Source organism: Dasypus novemcinctus, chromosome 22 (genome assembly GCF_030445035.2).
Source record: "Dasypus novemcinctus isolate mDasNov1 chromosome 22, mDasNov1.1.hap2, whole genome shotgun sequence".
NCBI lineage: Eukaryota > Metazoa > Chordata > Mammalia > Cingulata > Dasypodidae > Dasypus > Dasypus novemcinctus.
The window spans coordinates 7,310,530-7,318,624 of record NC_080694.1 but is presented as its reverse complement, the minus strand read 5'-3'; the positions used below and the strand labels follow the sequence as shown (position 1 = coordinate 7,318,624).

The 8,095-nt window shown below is 39.9% G+C and overlaps 1 pseudogene; it reads left to right on the top strand.

Moving 5' to 3' along the window:
* The first annotated feature begins 6,840 nt into the window (after positions 1–6,840).
* LOC101423319 (olfactory receptor 2G3-like) lies at positions 6,841–7,779 on the top strand (annotated as a pseudogene).
* The last annotated feature ends 316 nt before the right edge of the window (positions 7,780–8,095 follow it).

Genomic DNA, 8,095 nt, shown 5'->3' with positions numbered 1-8,095 from the left:
GAGATGAATCACAGCTCTATTGTATTTTGTGTCCTGAAAACACATGTAGGGAAACGGACTTTGGCCCAGTGGTTAGGGCGTCCGTCTACCATATGGGAGGTCCGAGGTTCAAACCCCAGGCCTCCTCGACCCGTGTGGAGCTGGCCATGCGCAGTGCTGATGCGCGCAAGGAGTGCCGTGCCACGCAAGGGTGTCAAGGAGTGCGCCCGTGAGGAAAGCCGCCCAGCGTGAAAAGAAAGTGCAGCCTGCCCAGGAATGGCGCCGCCCACACTTCCTGTGCCGCTGACGACAACAGAAGCGGACAAAGAAACAAAAGCAGACAAAGAAACAAGACGCAACAAATAGACACCAAGAACAGACAACCAGGGGAGGGGGGGAAATTAAATAAATAAATAAATCTTTAAAAAAAAAAAAAAAGAAAACACATGTAATTAATATTTATTATTGCTATTATAACCTATATTTTGTATATAAAACATATTCTCTTCATTTTGAATTTTATTTTCTGGATAAAATCTGAATCAAAGATTTTCCCCTTTTTACTATTAAACACTGATTGTCATTTCTCATGATTTCACTCTAAGTAGTCTTTTCATGTGCATTCCTTTTCTGATAATGAAGAACTTTTGCATATTGATTTTGGGAAATTTTGTGCAAATATATGAGTTTACATTCTACTTTTTTGCATGATAGCAAGAACTGGGTTATATAGACTACTGTAGGCAACAATGGTGGGTTCAAACATCTATCAAAATAAAGAACCATTTTAGTGAGGTGAGAAAGAATTTTCTCCTCTCGCTACAGTGGGAAGGTCTTGCTGGCCCAAGTTCATTAATCATTTCATTAAAAGAGTAAGCAAGCCAAGGAATGACTGACCCATCACTTAGGACTTCTAAGAAGCAGAGAAAGAAGTTGTCCCAGAGAGACCAGAAGGATGTGGAAATTTAAGTCAACCTAAGAAGAGTTTTTAAGAATCATATATGTCTTACAAAAAAAAAAAAAAAAAAAAGAATCATATATGTAGAGAGATTAGCATGTTTTATAGCTGAAGTAAATTAAAAATTATGGAAATATTAAAAAACAAAATAAAAGGTAGCACGGCTAGACCAAAGATTTATAATTCGGATGAGAAGACAGAAAACTGTCTGAATTGTTAAGTAATGAAGGGTCCTACATGCCAGACAAGGAGTTGGAACAGTACAAAATGGGAAGCAGTAATCTTGGGGTAATTAAATAGATTTGTATTTTAGAAGCATGAGCTAGGTTAATGTTTTCTTTTTTTTTTTTTTTAAGATTTTTATTTATTTATTTAATTCCCCTCCCCTCCCCTGGTTGTCTGTTCTCTGTGTCTTTTTGCTGCATCTTGTTTCTTTGTCCACTTCTGTTGTTGTCAGCGGCATGGGAAGTGTGGGTGGCACCATTCCTGGGCAGGCTGCACTTTCTTTCGTGCTGGGTGGCTCTCCTTACGGGGTGCCCTCCTTGCATGTGGGGCTCCCCTATGCGGGGGACACCCCTGTGTGGCACGGCACTCCTTGCACGCATCAACACTGCGCATGGGCCAGCTCCACACGGGTCAAGGAGGCCCAGGGTTTGAACCCCAGGCCTCCCGTGTGGTAGACGGACGCCTTAACCACTGGGCCAAGTCTGTTTCCCCTAGGTTAATGTTTTTATTCATCAAATCTGCCCTTCCTGTGACTGTCTGGGCAGGGGACAGTAGCTGAGTAGCTTCCCTTCCCTGGCATCACTAGATTACCCACATCTAGTGTCAGGCCCAAACTTTGGGAAATTAATTGGCATGAGGGTTGCTGATAAATGATTTCCCTATTTCTCTTGGATGCATGTTGTGAAGAAAGAAGAGGGAATCATTTGAGGACAATCCATCAATTATGATAATACATGTTTGTTAAAAATTTCAAATGCCAAATTCCTTGAAGGAATTTTAAAAAATGCTCTATGGTGATTTTTATTCCCAATCAATATTACCACAAACCACTCTGTTGTATCTCATATTAGGGAATGTATTAGTCAGCCAAAGGGGTGCTGATGTGAAGTACCAGAAATCTGTTGGCTTTCATAAAGGGTATTTATTTGGGATAGAAGCTCACAGTCACAAGGCCCTAAAGAGTCCAACTCAAGGTACCATAAGAGGTACTTTCTCACCCAAAGTCATTTGCCACATACTGAAGCAAGATGGTGAGTGATGTCTGTGAGGGTTGAGCCTTCCTTCTTCCTTTTAAGACTCTGTGATCCCAACTTCTTTCTTTCTCAGCCATAGGCTGATATAAGCCTCATCTCTCCCTCTGGGGCTTGTTTCTTTCCCACCATAGGTGCTCTAGTCTCTTCACAAGGTCAGCTGTAGACTATCAGGCTCATCTTTCTTCCTGGGGCCTCTGCCTGTCTATTGCACTGTCTCTCTTCCTCTGTCATGTCTTTTTCTGTGTGTCTGCCCACCAAGCAGGTGGATTTCAACACCCTACTGACATGACTGAATCAAGTCCTAACTTTAATTTAATCAAGTAAATGTAACCTTTTACAGTTTACAAACATAAACTATATCTCTTTTTGAAATTCATAAATAATATCAAAATGCTACAGGCAGTATAAAAATAACAAACAGGATATGTCTTCAGAAGTGAGAAAGTTCAAGGATGGCTAAACCAATATAGGGGTTATGTAAGGACCTGGATATTGAAGGAGGTATAGAATTTAACTTATAAAAAGTCTGTTATTTCAACATTTCAGCTAATGTTGATGTAGTGAAAAGAACAACTGACTCAGAAAAGATGCCTTGGGTTTTAATCCTGATAATTCTTATAACAAGTACAAATCCCTACACTTATTTTTGACTCATTTTAACCTTTATTTAATGAGATAACTGCATCAGAATATAAGATATCTTCTTTCTGCTTAAAATTTGCAAATACCATTGGAGGTGTGAGAATTGTTGAGAAATATTTAGGTGTTATTTGTAATTTTTGGGACATCTAATGAAGGATAAAAAAGATAAACTTATCGATGGCCCATTGATGAAGGGCCCAAGTTTCTACCTTGCAGAAATTGGGCCGATGATGATGCCATTTACTTTAGAAGAAATGTAACAGTGAAACCAAGGGCTTAGATTTGAACAAAGTTCATTTGGGGTGCTTCTTCAAGTGGAGATGACCATTTGAAAGTTGAATATGAGGATATGGTCCTCACTAGAGGAATCTACTCATAATAAATGCAGTTATTAGCAGATGGGCTCACTTAGGGAGAAATTAAATTGTGGTGAGATATGAGGATGCTGAATTGATGTTTGCATAATCCAACATTTAAATGTTTGGAGAAGAAGAATAAGATTACAAGAGAGCCAGTAAATCTAAACATACCTTTAGATGATTTTACTGTGAAATTTTTTTGCACTAAAGAAACAAAAGACATGGTTACTTATAGGGAGTTATATGATGTAGATAATCCAAGTTGCAGAAGGAAGGATTAGCTTTAAAGGGGATGAGAAAGATGTTCTTTTTTTGTAGCTGAATGGAAGGAGGAAGATGGCAACACAGACCAATTGTTTATTTTTTATGTTGGGAAGTCTGATGGCTTCCTTTTCAAAGTAGGAGTTTCCAGAATGATACTGTATCAAAAAAAGAATACTCCACATTAGGGAAATATGCATATCCATTCTCCCTCATTGATCCCCTTGGGTTAGTTACTTCCTCTGCTAATTGCCTGCTGGGGACACAGTTTACCCCAGAAGATTTAGTAAATGTGAATAAACATGAGCTTGTCATAAAGGGATCCTGCCCTCTTTGGATCCCCCTCTCTCCCAAATCTCATTATGACTAAAACAGTTTCTTTAGCCTTTGCTCTGGCGAGAAACATGAGTCTTCAACAGACATTGTCCTAACACTAAGTTGCCTGGTGGGTCAGGACCAGGTTTGACACAGAAACAGAAAAGCTAAGAAAATGCTATATATAATGAGCTTTCTGAAGATGTGGAAAATACCAACACATTTATATAGCCTTGGTAGTAAGACTTCAGCAGTGCTCAGAGATGTACTCAGCAAATGCAATGAATGTCTCCTGATGATGGAGGAGGTTGTTGTTATGGGGGAAGGAGTGGGGTGAGGGGGGTGGGGGTATATGGGGACCTCATATTTTTTGAATGTAACATTAAAAAATAAAGACAAAAAATAAAAAATAAATAAAATAAAAAGTGGATATTTAGATAAATACCTAGAAATGTACCTTTGTTTACCACGGAAAATATTTCCCTTCCAAATAAAAAAAGAAGTAAACACCATATTCATCGTTTTAACCAAAATTGGCATATAAAATCTAATACATTTAGGTTTCATTCTAGGTGCAAATGAGGATAGGAAGTCTTCCTCATCTTGCCACCGCTGCACACACACACTTAGATTCTCTTTATGTACTGCTTCAACAGGTATAAAATAGTTATTGATCTAATAGTCCATCTGGAGATAGAAAACAAAATTGAACAGGTACATAACAAATAATCTAAATTTTAAAAAAGAAAAGTTAAAAAATGATGTTCTAAGGCTGAACAAAAGTAAATAATTTTCAAATCAGTTTTGAAAATAACAGATGAGAAATAAATCATTTTGAAATGTGGAGACTAAAGAAGGTTTTCTGGATAAACTGATACAAAGTCTTTAAAAATGGGTAATATTGGGATGGAATAGGGTAGGAGAAGATGACTTTTACTTGTGGGACATATTATAATGACTGGAAGAAAAGGAAACGAGTTTGAGGAATGAAGATATATAAAATTCAACATATATCATACATGTCCACACAATGATAGAAGGGTTGTCAAAAATGAAAGTTTTAGAAGTATATTTTGAATCAATGTTATTTAAACCAATTGGTTTCAAGTCATTCATATTCATCATAAAACAAAAATATATTAAACAGAATACACAACAAAAGTTACAAGTAAATTCTCCTTAGAAATATATCATTTGTTTTAAAAACATTATTGATGAATCCTTTTAATCTTCTAAAGTTCAACATGACAAAAATTTTAAGCTACAATGACAAATGCGTATTTAAAAGGTGAAGCACATTTGAAGTCATTTGGTCTATTAGGAGAACTGACTATTGGATGATTCACTTGTCTTCTTTTTTTTTTTTTGTCTTTATTTTTTGAATGTTACATTAAAAAAATATGAGGTCCCCATTTACCCGCCACTCCCCTCACTCCACTCCTCCCCCCATAACAACAACCTCCTCCATCATCATGAGACATTCACTGCATTTGGTGAATACATCTCTGAGCACCGCTGCACCTTATGGTTAATGGTTCACATCATAGCCCACGCTGTCCCACAGTCCACCCAGTGGACATGGGAGGACATACAATGTCTGGTAACTGTCGCTGCAGTACCACCCAGGACAACTCCAACCCCCAAAAATGCCCCCACATCACATCTCTTCCTCCCATCCCTACCCCCAGCAGCCACCATGGCCACTTTCTCCACACCAATGCCACATTTTCTTCGATTACTAATCACAATAGTTCATGAATAGAATATCAATAAGTCCACTCTACCCCATACTCTATTCCTCCATCCTGTGGACCTTAGAATGCTTGTGTCCACTCCACATCTATATCAAGAGGGGGCTTAGATTCCACATGGATGCTGGATGCAATTCTCCTGCTTTCAGTTGTAGGCACTCTTGGCTCCCTGGTGTGGTGGTTGACCTTCTTCACCTCCATGTTAGCTGAGTGGGGTAAGCCCAATAAAGCAGAGTGTAGGGGTTGCAATATATTGAGGCTCAGGGCCTGGTTATCACACGGTCAGTCCAGAGATTCAGGTCCCCTGGGTGTACATTAAACCCAGCACCAACTACAGTTCTGGTAAAAGTAACAGAAGAGGCTTATGGGCAGAGATCACATCTGAGTCCAGCTCCATCACACAGAAACACAAATTCCTAAGTGGGGCCAACTGAGATGGCACTGAACTCCATCTGCCATGACCATAGAACCTGTGGGTCTCTGTAGCCCTCAGAAGAACCAATACCTGGGGTTGTATCTACTTTATCTGTCTCTGGGACTCTGCTCAGGTGTACATAAGGACAACCCCTCTAATAACCTCCTGGCTCTTTTTGGAGACTCAGAGCCATATAAACTCATTTGTCCTTTCCATTTCCCCCTTTTATTCAGGTCAAAAAGCATTTTTAACTCCTGGTATTATATGTAGACTGACATATTCTGCTGGTCCAAGTTGACCCTTTTATTCAAGGTCATTTTCTAGTTACATCATCAGCTGGTACTTGGTAGTAATCCCTCAGTGCCAGGGAGGCTCATCCCCAGGAGTTATGTCCCACACTAGGGGGAAGGCTGCACATTTACATGGCTTTGAGACTGGCCACATTTGAGCTACATGGAGGCTCTCAGGAGGTAACTCTTAGGCACCTTGCAGCTCTAGGCCTTGTTCTTATTTCAGATGCACAGGCTCACAAGCATAGTCATTAGTATGAAGGGCTCATTGGTGGACCTTCCTTCTATTTTGGTCTTTGCTGTTGCACTTGGGGGATTGTTGCTGTTCCTTTAGGGACTGAGATAGAGCTTCCCTGGCTAGGAACTTAGCACTACCTCACTTTTAACAGGCTTTAATAATGAGTTCCCAGAAAACACTGGAATTGAAATTATTCATGATTTTCTAAGAAGAGGCATTAGACTGGATGGTATATGGACCACAGTAAGGGCAAAATGAGTAGTTTGGACAAATAGGTCTCCATGATCTCTCAGTTCTTACATTTTCTGATTCTCAGGTAAACTGTTCCAAAATTCTTATTTTTCTCTTAGCAGATGATGTTCCCCCTAGAGGTATGGGAAGGGTCAATGACAGCTCTCTGGTGGGTTTCATCCTTCTGGGCTTCTCAGACTGCCCTCACTTAGAGGCTGTGCTCTCTGTAGTTGTCCTTTTCTTCTCTCTCCTGACACTTGAGGGAAACTTCACCATCATCATCATCTCATACCTGGATCCTCTTCTCCACACCCCCATGTACTTTTTCCTAAGAAACCTCTCCTTCCTGGACCTCTGCTTCACCATTAGCCATGCCCCTCAAACCCTAGTTAAGCAGGGAAGACCAGAGAAGACCATCACTTATGGAGGTTGTGTAGTCCAACTCTACACCTCTCTAGCCCTGGGCTCTACAGAGTGCATCCTTTTGGCTGTGATGGCCTTCGATCACTTTGTTGCTGTCTGCAAACCCTTACCCTATGTTGTCTTCATGAACATGCGGCTATGTCAGCAGCTGGCATCTATCTCCTGGAAAAGTGTTATGGCCAATTCTTTAATCCATGCTACCTTCATTTTGCAGTTGCCTCTATGGCAACCACAGGTTGGATAATATCTTTGGGAAGTATCAGCTCTCCTTAAATTGGCCTGTGTGAACACCACCGTTAATGAATTGGTGCTTTTTGTCATTAGTGCCCTGTTCCTCCTAATCCTTCCAGCACTCATCCTTATCTCCTATGGCTTCATAACCCAAGCTGTTCTGAGGGTCAAAACAGTGGAGGCAAGATATAAAGCCTGTAGCACCTGCTCCTCCCACTTCATTGTGATGACCGTTTTTTATGGCATCATCTATATGTATCTCCAGCCAAGTGGCAGTTATAGCCAGACTCAAAGCAAATTTATCTCCCTTTTCTACACCATGGTGACTCCCACCTTAAATCCCACCATCTATACTCTAAGGTACAGGGATGTGAAGGAGGCTCTGAAGAAACTTCTCTCAGGAAAACTGTGTTCCCTCTGGATGTGATACACATGGAAGGGGTTACAAGGCATGTGGTTTTATCCAACTTTTATTTAGACAAATTCACAGTTCTTCATTTTACAGCAATTGAATTAGTGCTCCCTTATTTTATCTCATAAGGGCTTTCCCCCTCTTATCTGTAAATAGGTAAATTGTATATAGGCTTATTTAAGTCAGCGTTTGAGACACAGAAAAGTGACCTCTGCATGGTTATGTTATGATACTTGCCAGCAAACTTTTATTTCTGCCACTTATTTTCCAATGGTTAAAAAAGTCAAATAGTTGCCAACTGTTTGCCTAGGTAATGTTTTTGTTTTTCTTT